This window comes from Anser cygnoides, chromosome 5, assembly GCF_040182565.1.
Source record: "Anser cygnoides isolate HZ-2024a breed goose chromosome 5, Taihu_goose_T2T_genome, whole genome shotgun sequence".
NCBI lineage: Eukaryota > Metazoa > Chordata > Aves > Anseriformes > Anatidae > Anser > Anser cygnoides.
Genome location: NC_089877.1, coordinates 3,647,221 through 3,664,356, shown reverse-complemented (window position 1 = coordinate 3,664,356; position 17,136 = coordinate 3,647,221). Strand labels below are relative to the sequence as shown.

Genomic DNA, 17,136 nt, shown 5'->3' with positions numbered 1-17,136 from the left:
CTTTCGTCCTGTTCACATAATGCTTGCTGGTATCCATTTGCCTTAGTTTTACTGCAGCCACATAGTGAGCTGATCTTTTCAATGTAGAAAAATCTTTTTCCTCCTTCACCTCACTATTTTATAGTTCTTCAACACTGGTACCTTCAGCAGAACGGAGATGCTTTATCCAAATAACTGATTGCACACACTTTAACTTGCTACTGTATTACTATATATCACAAATGGAAAATTACTTCAGAAAAACAGAGAGCCAAGTTTTCAAACATTGGCTTTCATTTTCTTGCACATGCAATTATTTGCTGGCACAATCTATCACACGCAGATGGCTAAATATATGATTTTATCTCACTATAATTTACAGAAGCACATTAGATGCAAGGCTGAAACTGTAGTTCTAAAGGCTTAACCTGAGCCTCAAAAACTGGTAAACTTAGTTTAGTATATTATGACTTAGCAGTATGAGACATGTAACACACAGAAGTTTGTAATCCTCAAGCTCACAAAAGGATGCATTATTGTTGTAATGTCAATCTTCATTGCAGAGAATCCTTTGTCATCTCAAGATCCTTTCATTTTCCCCTTTTTGATGCTCTTGACTATTAAAAAGCCTTATAAGCTGAGAGTCCTCAGTTAATCAGAGGAAAAAATCAGGATAAAGTTCTCTTTCTCTCTTTTTCCATTCTGCATCCAAAATTACCATACATGCTTCTGGCACAAGGGTGTACTCTCGTCTCTACTGTCTGTCTCTGTTGCTGGAGATGGAAATGAAGCTGCTCTGCCATTAGGATGGGCTGCATGAGGTGGAGGATGTGTGACCAAGGGACGTTTAATTCACACAGTGCCACTGCTGAAGACTAAGACCAGTTCTCAGAGCCAAGGCCCCACAATGCAGCTGCTGCCCTTGGATACCTTTGTCCTGCGCCTCCACCTAATGCCTTAGCTGGCCCAAAGTGGACAGAGTTGTACAGGACAGAGTTGTACAACATATCACTCTTCCCTCAACAGCTTGAACAGCAAGTTCAACAGGACAAGAGGATTGACGTACTATGCTGCAGCACTAACCATTAATTTTAATAACATAAAAATTCTAAGGACTAATTTTTGAGATCTGAGATACAGCCCCCTTAAAGGAATGAAAATAAAGTCATCCAGTGTCCACAACAGCTACTCAAGGGGTTCAGGTGGTTTTTGTTGTTGTTGGTTTGTTTTTGCTCATCTGTTTTGCTGAACATCAAGGAGCAATGGAGCCAAGTTTTCTAAAAGCCCATAACCAACAATAATCTCAGTAACTCGATCAAAAACTTTCTTATAAGTCCATGTTCATTACTTTATCAAAGTATGCACCATAGGCTTCTCCTTTGTAAAATCTACAGAGCTGCTTTGCCATAACTAACTGTTTTATATTTATTTGCTACATTTTTTGTGGCCATCTTTAGACTAATGAGGTAAAAAATAAGACAGGATCAAAATTATTTCAAATTAACAAAATATCAAATCCTTTTGTGAGGAATATTTTGTAGAAATTTATTAAATTTTTTGGTGAAATCCAGTTAATCTAATTTCAGCAGAAGAGATGAGTTTTAAAGCCTGTCTTTTCTTCCCTTAGAATAATTTCATTAAGTAGGCAACAGCATAGAAAGGAATCTGAGAAGAGAGGATGCCCATGCAGTTAAATGGAATAGCACTACACCCTTGTGTTCAGCCTAAATTAGCTAAGAGCAAATATAGCACAAAAAAAGATGTGTCTAGCTGAGTTGCCTGTCTTAGCTCTGATCAACGGTGGATGAAAAAAGGAGAATGTAAAATGAGGGAAAGAATATTTGTGAGGTACTTCAGTCTTAAGCCATTACATCTCCTTAAATTTTCTGAGCCAAAAATGGTTCTTTTTATCCTTTAGTTCTAGATGGATTTTTTGATTCATGGATTTGCTGAATCACTTGGAAACCTTGTAAACTTCACCATGAACAACACCCTGCAGCAGGGAGTAGGAGCTTGCCTACATGTTTAGGAAAAATAAAAATTAAAAAAAATACAAATATGTGATGCTCCTTAATTCTTGCACTGGAAGGAACAGATGGGGAAGGTGCATAAAGAAGAGTTTTAAGATCCAGTCATTGTCATTAGGTTCTTTCACTCTCTCCCCATTTAATTAAGGCAAAGAAAAGAGTCAAACAATAACAACTTGTAACTGAAGAAGCACAAAATACCTCCAACCTTCCATAGCCATACATGAGACTCTGTATTTTGACGCAGCTGTATTTGGGGGGCAAACAGTACTCCTAGGTTCCACAGTGAGACTCTTGGTGTTTCTGGACTGTAAAAATCAAACTTAAATATTATGGGCACTTGCAAACAACTATTCTTGCCACATTTGCCCTAAGTAAGATTACCTATAGTATTTATCTGCTTTGTGAGGAAGCCTGCAATGTAAGTAATCGTAAAGTGAGTTGGAAATATGACCTCCATCAATCTACAGTACATGCAAATGCTTAATTTAATTCTCCATCAATTTCCAAATGAATGAGGCCCATTGTATTGAAAAATAAAAACAGCTTGGCCTTTGACTTTCTTTGAGATTACTCTTCCACATTAATGTCCTCAACAGTTGCAAGCTTTAGAAGAATTAGATGAAAAGCATTCAGGGAACACAGATGATATCCATTTGATCTTTACACATTTCCACCCACACTTACGGCTGACAACACAGAGAAGCATTTAAAATTACACATTCAAACATCAGCACAATATGCCTCAAGGAGAACAGAAGGCATTAGTGGTAAAACCTTATTAAGATGTATTGTCAAACAAAAAGAAGAACATACACAAAGATCAAAACATCACTTCCAGGGTGTGCAGCCTTCATAATACATTGGTAGCCTTGTCTCTTCTGCAAAGAAGTTTTTCATATTTAGCATTCCTGAAGAGACTCATTTAATTAAACTCATAGATTGAAGGAGGCTGTTCACTACAACCTGAATTTCATTTTGTTTTGCATCCATTGTCAATGAGCATAAATTGTAGAGCTATTAAAGACAGTCAAAGTTTCACAGTGCTTAAGCAAAGCAAAACAGAGTTTAACTACACACATATTGACACTGCAATCAGCCAGGGCATATGATTGGAGCATAGTCATATATGCTAGTCTTAATCAAGCTAATTTAATCAACAGAAGGGAAGACACATTAGATCAGGCTTAATGGAAGCTTAGGGTAAGCAGTAAGGCAGAGGGGTATTTGGTAAGCCTGTAGAGCTCACATCGCTGCTGTCCGTACCTCTCACAAGTAGTGGTTGTCAGAGAGTGAGCTGCAATTCCTCAGTCCTTAGGGAGGACTTGGGCTCTACACAGACTACGTAAACAGTTGGGGGTCAGGAAGGAAGAGGGCTAAGTGCTATCAGCTGGCAAGATGTGCTTGCTGATCAGGTTGTAAAGACCATGTTCAATGCTCAGCTGCCAATATATGCCTTACATCAGAGGAAATGAGATGATGCAAGAGTCAGGTGTTTGGCTCAGCCTTAGAGCCCTCACTCCGGGAATTTCCACCTGGCCAGGTGTCAGATTTAATCCCTTTTTGTCCATCAGGTTGTTCAAAGCATGTCTTTACATTCAATTTTTATTCCATGCACACAAAGTGCACCACATTTACTCAAGAGGTACAGGAGAAAAAAAGCCCACATGTTAAGAGGCTGATAAATGGAACGGATGCATCTTCAGCAGTGGCAGCATCTGGAACATTACTATTTTAATATTTACTTTGTCTAAAGTGTTTTATTTAAAAAGCGTAATTCTTTCTCACTTCTAGAAAAAAGCAACATGATGTAGCAAATCATTTTCACAGATTCATCACTAAGCATGTACTTCAGAATAGTAAATGACATTGAGAAATGAGTCTGGCCCCAGTGGTGGTCAACAGCAGATGGGAGGGTAACAGATTCTACCTAAAATGTCACAACATGAAATGGAAAAGTGAATACATGTGAAAAACTAGAAGGTGTCAGTGAGAGCATCCAGCGCCTTCCATTGTTGCCATGCTAAGAAGAAGAAATACTGCAGGCTGCAAAGCTCTTGAACTTTCAGTTCCAAAGTTAAACCTCAAAGTTTAGAGAATCTAATAGAAATCTTTCATCTCATGGAAAATGAACCAAATTCCAGCACAAGGAAACAAACAAAACAAGTCAGCTCTCCCAAATGAAAGTATTTGGCTCGGCCTTGGGAATTTGGCAGCCAAAGCCTCAGCCCAGTCAATTTATTAAGCTCTGACTTTAGACTCATTTCTAGACTCTTATTGTCTTCCAATGCCCATGATTCCTTTGCTTAGAAGTAAGTAGTAACACCATTAAACTTACAGAAAGCACTACAGTCGGGACAATATCAATGGACGTCTTTCTAACCTTTCCAGAACATACTAGGGGGCAGCGTGTCAAATTGCGACCACAGAATAAAAATGGAAGAAATTCCACAAAGCCTTTCCATCCAAATTATTTCTCTAAGTGCATCAGTAGAGCTAGGAATTGCCTCAGATTTCATTGAGGAAATACAGCCAATCATTTTCCAGTATTTTTAAAGAAAAAAAAAAGTTTAAAGTACTCTCATTTCTTCATCTAGCGTAAGTCATTCAGTTTTAGTTGCCTGCCTAGCTCTGAGACATATAGTCCCATTCTGTACATCCTGAAGTTGTGTATAAGCCTACATACAATTACCCATTTTTGTACTTAGACTCACTTACTCCTCTACTGTTTCCCACTGTTCTCAATAAAATTTCACTTTCTGCTGGATGGCACGAGCCTACCTATCATTAACACAGGATAGCACAGTTTTCACCAGACAATGACATAGTTATACTGTGAAATCTCTTATTTGATTCTGAAACAGCACCAGGATGAAAACAAATGCCTTCCTATTCAATTTCATGAATTTAGGCCCTTCAAATACAAAAGCTTAAAAAACCTTTTTAGCAATCCCTCTGCTATTTTAGTCTCTAGCTGTTCTTCATTCACTTTGGTGAGAAAGATACCTCAGTAAGCCTCCCCTACTTTGCTGGTCACGAGCTGGCTGCATTGCTGTAGTCATGGCAAACCAGTTCTCACAGTGCCGATCTCAAGCTTCCAGCAAAAGGTTTTTAGATCTAGAAAACACCATTACTGCTGACCAGACCTCCTCAGATTCCCACCCTCACTAACTGCTTCCTTTTTCTTCTGCAAAGGAAGAACACATTTCAGAAGAAAAAGGGTACCCTGTGACTGAGAACACCTGACAGAAAGGAGTTGAGCGTTAGCAACAGCTGTCACTTCCACCAGCACAAGTTTTGGGGCAACTCACCATCAGGACAGAAAGAAGCTTTTGTCTGAAGACCTGGAACAGCAAATAATGTCAAAGGACCTCTGACCTGTGCAATCATTGCAGCAGAACACTCATAAGAGTTTATCACACTTTGAAGACTGCTATGCAGGAATGAAAAACCAAAAGATAGCAACAGCTACAAAAGCATTCAAAGGTTACAGATACATGATTTCTCATAGTAACAGTGTGTGCTAATAGCTGATATCAGGATGACGGGGAAGAAATGGGGAAGAAACCTGACAAGCTTTGCAGCTGGACCTGACCTCTAAAAGGACTGACCTCGAATTTTCACTATTCTGCTCCACTGGCAATGACAATAGTAAATATGTAATAATAAAATGGGAAGCAGGGGTGAGTTACAATTCCTCTGCCCACAATGTTCTGCCATCTTTACTTAATGTAGCCTCCTGTTACATTAAGAAATCACCTACCCTTAGTAAGGATAACTGAATCTTGTCTTGAGGAAATTTGTTTTCAAGTTACACCCAAAGTTTTGTGCGTAGAGGGAAATAACCACTCCACCACAGACCTTTCTCTGCCCTTGGAAATAAAAAGCCCCAAAGCATGCTTCTGTTCCCAAGAGGTGGAGGATATCCTGCAACATCCTCTCACTCTCTTCAAGGAATCTCACAGACCACTGCTGAGTACAATCTCTTTTCTGCATCGGCAGTGACTGCATCTCATGTCAGGCAATTTTTGGATTTTTTTTCCATATAAAAATTCAGCAAGAGAAGTCTGCAAAGGTGTTCTCTATCATTTTGCTAAAAACAGCAACCATATCTTTTTCACTGCAAAACTCTTCATTTAGAAAGAGAAAGTGGAAAGTACTGAGCCAAGTCAAATGAAATATGATGTAAATATTCTTCTTCCTAAGACTGAATAAGACTGAATTTATAAAATCATCTTACAAAATGCAATTTATTTCTTAATGAGGCAAATGGAACGCTCCTAGTTTAGAAGCACATGGGTGTACGTAGTTACTCATGGTCTTACTTGTTTTTATTTAGTGTCTTTTTTCTGTACCTTTGCTTTGGCTAGGAAAACTCCAAAATGTTTTATACTGTTTTTTTCCCCTCTTTTTTTTAGTCCCACTAAAGTAAAAGATGACAGGTAATAATATAATGTGTGGTAGAAGGAGAAATGCTGACAGACATTGTGTTACTTTGGTTCAATTAGGCTCTAATTACTTCTTCTCTTCAATTAGAAAATCACATGAACCAATTATGCCAGATAATGTGTGCTTATCCTATTCAAACTGCACAATGGGTAAGGTCTATTCACATTGATTATCTTCAATTTATGCTTTTAGCCTTTTTTTCCCCTTCTGTCTGCATGGCCCATTACAGTTTTAAAGTGGAAGCTCTTAAGCAGTTCACAGTATTATGATATCATTCATAACAATTGTTATGTTTTGATGGAAGAATAATTTTGATGCCTTGAATGCAGAGGAGAAAAATCTCTTTGGATTGAATGTATTCCAATTTTGCTATTTTGATTAACAATATTCCCATGGTTTTTAAAATAAATATGATACAAGGTGGTCTGCCATTAATGGACAGAGCTGACTAAACAGTTGGTTCTATGGGAACAAAGGCAGATTGCAAAACCAAACACATGCTGTTGAATACAAGAACTGTTCACTCATTGTCAGCACAGAGGTATCAGTCCTAAAAGCCCCATCAGGCCTCACTCATGAATGATTTGAAGAGCAGAGGGCAATCAGCAAAAGCAAAGTGACAAGTGGAAAAAACATATGAATGTTTTCCTGCAAATGGGGGAAAAACACAATGTGAACCCAGTCCAATAGATCTGGATGAGCAAAAAATACTACAAACCAAACCTGAATACTGGAGGCAACTTGGAGAACTTCAGGATTTAAAGGATTCTACTGATAGAATGTTTTACTTATGCTTGTGCTCAGTGGAGGAATTAACTCCTTAATGCTTTAAGGATTAAAATACAAAATACACCCTTTGCTGTGCAGCAGTCTCCAGAGATGGCCAAGCGCGGATAAACATCAGCTAACTCCAAATGACACTAATTTTGGTAAATGGGAATCTTCCTCGCCTAGAAAACAAACCACACACACTCGCTTGCTCGAGTAGAATTTATAATCAGAGGAGTCGATTTCCTGGGGAACTGAGTAGATAAAACACACACACAAAAATCCAACAAGAGGCTCTCAAAACCAGTATTCGTTTTCCTTTCACTAGAAAACCAAAACAAAACAAAGAACAACAAAACCACCCCACCCTGAGTGCTCGGTCATGCTAGAAACGACTTCAGTGACCACCAGAACATGTTGATCTCTCCACAATACACAAGCTCCAGGGCAAGCCAATTCTTCTCCTGAGTCAAGAAAATCACCTCAGAGCCTCCCATTTTAAATGTGAAATGGATTATTTGCCATGTTCCTCATCTACTGCATGTTATGTGCCACTGCCATGCCCAGACACTCAGCATAGGGTGTAACTGCAATTCCTTTTAGTCACCTCCTGTCCATACCACTCTGAACAGCTTCAGCAGACCTCTTCCTAATGTTTGGAGGACACATTAGCTTAAACTCTTTTTAGTCCACGACATCCTAGTTCAAAATTCACAAGAACTTTTTGATTTCTATTTTCTCAATTTGGACTTGATTTTTAAAGGACAACTCTTTTTTTTTTTTTTTTCTTCTAGCAACCTTTCTTGCACTAATGTTTAGTTACCCTAAACACTTTCCATCCTTTCTCAAACCTTTACATGCAGTCATTATGTATTGCCCCTGTGCTTCCAATATATTGTTATTGAGTGGCATATAGGCTGCATGCAAGGATTTAATTCTCTTGGCTGTCCCCCTTTTAGTTTCTTTTTAATGAGCTTCCTCATTTTCACATAAATCCTTTTTTTCAAAGGGAAGCAAAAGTATAGTGGATTTATTGGTCTTTTTTGCTCCTGCAGGAATATTGCACCTATGTATGTCATGGTGACTTTATCTAGTAGTTCTCCATACAAGATTTTGTACCAGTTCATAAAGGCTGCTCAAGTCCCAGTCAGGGGTGCAAGGCTGCTCAAGTCCCAGTCAGGTATTTCTCTGCGTGACATTCATGCAGTGCTTATGGGGAGAACTGAAATTCTCATTGCCAGTATATTTCCTGCCCTCAACAGTTCTCTGATCTACAGTAGAAAACAGTATTTGTTTTTATGTTACCATCTCTGAAAAAACAGTGAAATTTGAATATGGAGTCTACATCTTCAGAAAATGTTATTTTAACTGGTGAGGTGAAAGAACAGAAGCTAGATGTTTATGTTTAAATTTAACATTGAGGTGTTTAACGTAAGGGTCATCATTCCCTCCCAACGAGCACTGGAGAGGAGTCAGTAGGTCAAGGTTTCTGAGATAAGTGGGACAAATCTAGCAGTATTTTTGCATACTCACAATGAGAGCTCAGTCTAGGCACTTAGATTCTTGATCTGTATAATAAGTGAGATGAATCCCATTCTAAAACTTTTCAGTTCTGTTAACATTAAAGTGGGAATTAAAGAACCAAAGACTTTGTTAAACCAACTTGAGACAGTGCAGCTGTTAAGATATTTAGACAAGCTTTCAGTCAAGTACATGTGCAATTATACCTCCGATATACGAGTATGACAAATATGAAAACACACAGGTACAAATTTGAATTCATTTTTACATGTGGCATTCGCATATTCCCTAAAAAGACGGCTGCTCAAGAACAGTAAAATCACATAGTGCATCATGAAATAAAATCGAGGCAGAAGCTAAAGCTGTCTATCAAACTGTGATTACAAATAACTCTTTATATTACATGATATAACAAATGCCATAATGGAAGTTCAAACATCACAGGGAAGATAGTTACCTACAGCAAGCACAATCATTTTTCAGTTAGTTGTAACTAGGGGATGTAAACAACTACAGTATTTGAGAGACCCCCTCTTCTAAGTTGCTACGGTATTCTCTACACAGTTTTAGGTAAGACAAGCCTGTAATAGTAAAAAACAAAACAAAACAAAACTGTGGCTTGGCTAACAAGATTCTCTGTGATCAAAATGCTCTGTAGAACTCAGTGTTGGAACTTCCTCTCCTCCCTCCATCCTACGTTTTTGAAGGCCAAATCTAGGACCCACTGAAGTCAAGGTCTCTCATTCACCTGAGAACAGATGGGAAAGGAGCCAGGTGAGACAGAATTTTCTCACAAAATCTTCGCAGTGGCAGAAATTTAAAAAAAAATATTAAATTATTATATGACAAAAAACTTCCAGTCCATCTGCCAGATCAAAGACCAGAACAAGTTTAAACAAGGACTGAAGATTTTGGAAGCCGATGTAAGCATAACACATTTCTTATCAGAATCTTCCTACCACTACTCAAAATTCAGTAAACTTCACAGTCTTTCTGAAGTTCAAAAACACTTTTTGAGTCAAAAAGTGACATAGAAACAGAAGTTAAATTTTTAAGATGCTTTTTGCACTCACAGAATCAAACAGATTTGTTTTTGAAGACTGGACTTCCATTTCTCAATGGCTCACACCTCTTGTTTTGAAGAACATTGAACGTGGCAGCTCTTGCCAATTTGATCTGAGTGACTACAAAATTTTTAGAACTGTTTTCACAGACTCAGTCTGAATTGATACAATTGCCTCATCTCATTTTAATAAAAAAGATCAATTTCTGTAAATTGTATTCCATGAGTCAGCTAGACAAACTCATTGTTTTTGTCTGAACTTGGACTCATTGGTTGGAGGGACTCATTGGTTGGACTCATCGGTTGGAGGGAAGGTAAGGAAGGTCTTTGTTTTAAATATGAAGGATGCTAAAACATGCAGACTTTTTTCCCTCATCTAATAAAAATAAACCACCAAGAAGTAACAACTTACAGTTTCTGTCACTATACTGGCTTCCATACAAAATAAGAAATAACAGTACCAACAGTTCTGTAAGTAGATTACTGCTTTTTAAAAAATAAATAAATAAATAAATCCTTCTCTCTAATCCAAAGCACTGCATTAGTGGAGGGGTCATACAAGAAGCGTTACTGTTGAGTTCAGACATTCTCTTACCTTAATATAATCAAAACTTCTCTTTGCATCTCTTCAGCAATATTATGTGCTCTCCAGCTGGTAAGAAAGAAAAAATAAAATTAGACCTTCCCTACACTTGCAATTATTTGAGCACAGGTATGCTACAGGAATAAAAACAAGGCCAAAGACATGAGGTAGCAATTCAGCAAAGTAGTAGTTTCCATGTATACAAAAAAAGGGAAGAAAACCCAGGTTTTAAAAGGTATGTGTGCAAATTCATTGTCTCTTGGGTATTCGTAACAGTTTAGTGTTACAGTGAAGTGAAACTCAGTTTACGAGCATGAAGCATTCTCATGGTTGGTTTAAACTATCATAAATTGCATTGCATTTACCCCCTATAAATATGACTTAAAAAACAATTACAACCTATAAGTAAATGCTTTTACTTGAAGTGTTACTTTTTATGGAAGACACTATATCTTTATCATTTGAATGCCTCAAAGTTTCTGAAATAGATTACAAGAAAGACAGAACTGAAATATTTTGCCCATTAAAAGAATTCAAGTAAGACTCTTCCCATATATTACCTGTTCTTGATAATGGTACAAGAAGAACTTTTGCATACAAATGCAAACACACAGAGAAGTCAACAGGGATCAAATGGCATAGCAGGGGAGTAAACACTCAGAGGAAGCACAAGAGATAAGACTTAAAACTGTTTCCTACTTTTAAATTTAAAATTACAACTTAACTGAAAACTTCATTATGCTAGAAAAATCAGCTTTGAAATGGATTATGTGAAATTAGTTTTAGCACTAAAATGAAAAGCAGGTTAAGGCAACTCAGCGGGAGAAAAATAGGATTCTTCTAGGTAGACAAACTCTGCAGTGATCATTTAATCTAATGAAGTAGCAAATTTGGTTTGGAGGATTTATGTTTAATAATTATAATTAAGGAGCTGTATCTGTGATGAATACTCTGTGTTGTGAATACAATAGTATTGCATTTTTAAACTACGGTATAATTCGTGGACATACTTTGATGATTTTTCTGGCAACTCGTCCATTTTATAAAACAGCAGGAGGTTTGACAAGATGAGAAAAAAAAAAAGGTTTCCTTCTCCCTAGATTTATATGTCCTCAGTTATATTCATTGTTAGTGCTGTTCTGAACAACTTATTGATTTGTGGCATGTGCTCTTTAGAACTTTTTAAATGTTTTCATGTGCCCTGCATATATCTCTTGCTTTAAAAAAAAAAAAAAGTTTAAGAACAGCTTCAAAAACGAGGTACAGCCCAAAATAAGTCAGAAGAATTGCCTCTATTTTCATATTTTTTTAAGTTTAAAACACTTGTATGTTCCTTATCTCTCACCTCAGACAGGTAAATAAAATACCAATGTCTTACATCATGGGTCAAAAAAAAAAGTGAGAAAGTGACTCATTCTTTTGACAGGCCAAAAACTTTCCATCACCTCTCATAATTTTTAATGTTTCCCCTCAGTCTCTCTCACTGAGGGCATCTCACCATCCATTGTATCTGCTCTCCCAAGGACAAATGATGAAAAAGGATGCATGTACATCACTTTGTCAAACAGGCTTTGAGTGCTAAGGCAAATTAACTATATGTTTACATGCTCTAAGACCATTTGATCTCTGTCTATCCATTTCTGTAAATGTTAAGGGCTTCCCTCTTCTAGCCCCCTTCTCGAAGAAGGCTGTATTGGAAATAAACCGGTATAAACCTCCCTGTCTCCAAGGACAGGGTCCGATTTTTATATTCCCCAACTGCAAGGCAAAGGGGACAGAATCTAAAGGCCCTACTGGTGGTACCTTCCTTCCTTCCTATGCTCCTCCCAGGAACAGATGGGCTGCTCAGCTGGATTACTGTCCTTTGTGTCTCAATTATTCTCCTCTCTTACCTCTGAAAAGCAGCTGAAAGTTAAATATAGGGAAGAGGAAAAACACTGTTGGTAAAAGTTGAAAGGAAATGACACTCTCTTTTTTTCTTTCGTAATTATACCCATTCTAATGGATTAAAGCAGGTGCTATTGCAATATACCACTTATTTCCCTCTCAGGGCTCCCATCTAAAGTATTATTATTGGTGCCTTTCAAAAAAAAAAAACACTTTTAATTCTTTAAATAACTTTTCAATTTCTGGGCATTTAGCCCAACGAGTCCTCACTGCTATTGTAATACAAGTAATAAATAATTATCTTCCCTCTCCACTGACTAAGAAAATGATTGCTCCCATTTCACATTAAGAAAAAAAAAAAAAAAAAGTGACTTTCCAGATTTCTGAGAAAGTCTCCTCAAGCCTGTCAAGTGCCAAAGCCACAAGATCTCTTCTTTTTAAAGCATCAGTTGACTCTCCTATTTCCTTCGGTAATTGGGCATGCCACAGAAGGAAGACAGCACTAGAGAAAACGGGAAGATTTTCTGGAAGAGACTGTTCCTAGGTGCTCTCTGGCTGGGTTAGCATGCATGTGGAGGGCTTTTGTAAGTTTGCACATCCAATACCTGGAGCGGGGATACTTCATAACAGGAGAACAGAAAACTCTACAGTAGTACTCCATGCCAGAAAATCTGAAAGGCATTAGAATAGGAGCACTGAGGGACGTTCCATGACACAAACTAACGCTACATGTCTAAGGTTCTTCATTATAGCAGTAGAGACAGGCACAGAGCAACCCAGACTTTCTTCCCTGTAAAACATCAGTTTAAAGTCAGCTGCTAATTCCAATGATTCTGGGTATCTTAGCAGCTGCAAACTAGCACAAGAGAACTGGAGCCAGAAGATAATCTAAGAAGCAGTTGTTAGTCTGTAGGCAAGGTTAAAATACCCGTATAATAACACCTTTCAAAGGCACTTAGTTTATAGAAACTCAAAGTACATTTAGAAAAAAAAAATTTAAATGCATCAGACTTAGCACATAAAAAAAAAGGCAAGTCATTAAGTGCACTTTGGGTCCACCTCCTCAATGGAAAACAAGAGACTAACGATAACACCAACGTGACATATCCCACAGTGACAGAAAAGAACATGCTGGGAACAGCTTGTCTCAGCACATCACGTACAGTAGACAAGGTAACACTGCACACTATGTCCGTGGCTTTGGCCACATCTCCAGGAGCCAGCACACTCCAGAGGATCTGTACTTTTCTCCATATGGCATTCAACATCCCTTACCTCTTGCAACCTGGCAGCTGCAATGCAAGCAGCAATACACCACTGTGCTAAAGCACTGCTCCAAGGCAGGACAGGAGAAAACTATTGCACGCTCCCAGCCTGCTCCCGCGCAGTCATGGCCACTGCATCAGCAGCATCCCCGTTCAGTCATGGTCTCAGTGGTACCACCAAACACAGCAACTGACCAAGCACACTACACCATAACCCCGACCTGCTCAGCCACCTCCCTCACAAACCAGGTCTGAGAATACAAAATTGTAGACACGTTATTTTGAGAAACAGCTTAATGGGAGTTACCAAGGGATGTGAATCAGACATCATAAGAAAGAGACATGTACCAATTTAAGTTCGAGTCCAATTCCCAGAATGACATTATCTGTGTAGTGTTAATTCTTTATTATTCAAAAGATTGCTAACTGTTCGTATCTGCACAAATGTGTTCATGCTTCATTCATTTCAAGTCAATAATAATGGATTCTTACTATTGATTATACATGAGCCTTTTTGTCCCATCATAATGAAATTTTAATGTTGATGGTCCCAAAACTATTATTTCAACCTAATAACAGTGAGACTTGACAATTACCTCGCTCTGCGAATTGCAGATAGAACTAATAAGGTCATCCTTAATAACTTTTTGTTTACCTGACATTTGGTAATTCTATAGTTATTATGTATTATTTTAAAGCCAGAGGAGTGTTTTGCAAAGAAATGTTGTCTCCCCACGGAATAAAATATGATTCTGCCAGGGGGAAGCCTTTCTTGTGCCTGCTCCTTGACCCACGGTGCGGCGCTTGTTGCCATTACCTGAGCCCCACAGCCCGGGGGAGAGATGCACAGCTCCACAGCTGTAGTTCAAAAAGATAATTGCTAAAAGAAAGGGACAAGAATCTTTAAATCCTCAAAACAAAACAAATCCATAAAAGAAAACTTAATTTAAGAATCAGTAAGGATAGGCTAGCAAGTGATGTGGTATTAGCTCGGTTCAGTGTACTGGAGTATGTTTTCACCCTGCCATACTTTCAGCATCACTGTGGGACTGCCCTCAGGAGGTTTCCCCACTTTCTGGCCTTCAGCAGCCCTGCCAGTCCTAGGATAAGAAGCACCCTGCAGCACCTCCATCTCCACCCTCCCCTGGCCAAGGAGCAGCCCTTTTGGTTCCCACTACGCCAATCTCCACACCCTTACCTGGTGCTGCTCACTGCCCAGGCCCTCTCCTCCTACCATTTCTGCCATTTTGTTAGCAAGCAGCCACCGCTCCTCCAGCCCACAGCAGGAGACTGCCCTTCTCACAGCACCAGGGGTGAACCCTGTGACTGAACCCCCACCAAAGCAGAGAGCGTGCTTTCCCTCCAAAGCTGTGTTGTTTCCAACTTTTTTTTTTTTTTTTTGGAGAGCCCCAGAAGCACCTTCAGTCACAGGCACTAAGTGAGGCACTGGCTGCCCCTGAAGCGCTGACAGGCCCAGAGGCCCTCTGTGGAACCTTCTGGAGCGGACAGCAGCTGGGGCAGGATGGGCTCCCCCCAGGTGGCTGAGGGAACACCCACCCAGCCCCCCAGACTGGACTTCCTCCCCCAAAAGGCAGATGGCGGAAAATGGGGGCTCTAGGGGCACACGTGGTAAGAGAAAAAGGTTTAAATTAAGAGAAACCAGCAGCGAGGAGACCACCGCAAGGCTGCAGCAGCGACTCTGAGTTGACAACATGGCTTCTGGCCTCTCCTGGACGAAAGAGCGGGAAGAGGAGCTGGCGCTGCATGGGGCCCCCCAATCCAGCCAGGCATGTAAGTACCACAAAAACGTGCAAATGAGATTCAGACTAGTGTTATTACAGTTAACACATGTAAAAGCATTGTCAGCTATGTGTATAAGCACTGTCATGTATCTGAGCTTAGGTACCTTCCCAGGACTGGGTTCCCAAACACTGCAATACCACACACGTGCAATGCTGTGGTTTTGCTACAGAAGAAACACTTGTGGGTATGGACCTGTCTCTGCAGCCAGAGAAAGACAAAGTGCTTAAGGGTCTTTCAATCTAGCAAAGAAGATTTACATGGAAAACAATGCTTGTTTTGGCCCCCGTGCCAGCGGCAGGTTGGCTAAATCTAGGAATGTGGCAATTAAATAAATAAATAAATGTGATTTAGGCATGAAGATGGATCTTGGTAAGAAGGCTGACAAACCTTGGAAAGTACTTATGGGGGAATCCCAGATCCCACACATTTTCCAAGTAAATGGTCGTACTTTTTCTTGCAGACAGCAATTCTGTTTTCACCAGGGTGCAGGCACAAACACCTGCCATTACTTTAGTGCTTGGGATCAGTGGGGCAGCAGGAATCAATATTGAAGCCTTTCAATAAATACCATTTCTGGAGCAGGAGACAGATGGAAAAAAATAAGCCATACTAATCATCAAAAAGATAACCCAGGGCTAATATTACTTTTTTTGTCTTCCAGTCTCATACAGTTTTTTGGTTATCAAGCTTTTCTAGTATTTTAAGATCCCAAATATGACAGGGATACAAATGCTAGGAATAACTACTTGCACAACTGATAGAATCTGCTTTGATTACACTGTTCCCCAGACATACTAAAATAATTAATCTGTTACATTCGGCCCAATATAGGCAATTTTACATGGTTAAAGAATGCATCTCAGTAGAGGAAAAACAGGCACCAGGAATCTGTACATTGGCTTACTGAGGAGCAACACCCATGTCCACAGCTTCAGTGTATGGCACTGGTTATGCAAATGGAAAAGCAAGATTTACATTTTCTTAAATTTATTATTTATTAATATATACTCTGAAACTCCTACCAAAGAACTTCTCAGCTTCTCAACGGTAAATTTGCAGGAGCTACTTAGAACAGGGAAAGAACATCAACCCATTATCACTGTCTCTAATAGAAACCTACTTTATTTACTAATTAAAATATTCCTTTCCTTCAAAAAATGATTATTTCCCACTCATTGGAAAATTAAAAATGTGTTTAGCTTTCCACAACAGAAATTTGAAGGTTTTTCCAGAGGAATAACCCTGATTTAGGATTAGCTTTGATTGTTTGACAAGCCCCAGTCCTGATACAGTAGTTGTAAAGTTGTGGCTGTTCAGGTACTAGCATTTCCCTTGCTGAAAAGGCAACACAGAAAATTTGCAGTCTTTCAGGCACAACAAAGGAAGATAAAATTACATATCTAACTCCCCAGAAAAGAAATCCACACGCATCTAACAAATAAAAGAAATTTGACTTGAATTTCAATTTGTTACTTTATTTTCTTTACCTCAGAGAAAGCTGTCCAAAGCTCTTTAATTTTCAGGCTTGCTAGAGCCTATTTTTTTTTGTTTACAAACTTGTTCATAGCTGTAGCATTCCTAAGACTGCCGGCAGGAATTTAAAAGCACTGTGATGGGATGCCATACTACTCAAAATTTCACAAAGTTTGTCTGGGAGAATTTTTAAAAATTTCAAAAAATTAAGAATTTGTCCTAAAAATGAGGTGAATGCTGATTTTTCAAGAGATGTAGCTATTATATTTCTCAGTCTCTGATGTTGCTGCTGCAGATCAGTACTAGAAAGGTGAAAGG

The 17,136-nt window shown here is 38.9% G+C and overlaps 1 long non-coding RNA gene across 1 annotated transcript in view; it reads left to right on the top strand.

Annotated features, from left to right (window-relative positions):
- The first annotated feature begins 15,193 nt into the window (after positions 1-15,193).
- The window catches only part of LOC125183483 (uncharacterized), a 34,416-nt gene continuing 32,473 nt past the window's right edge, over positions 15,194-17,136 (top strand). The window contains exon 1 of the long non-coding RNA XR_007165548.2: positions 15,194-15,333. This is a non-coding gene — a long non-coding RNA (uncharacterized lncRNA). The remainder of the gene's footprint in view (positions 15,334-17,136) is intronic.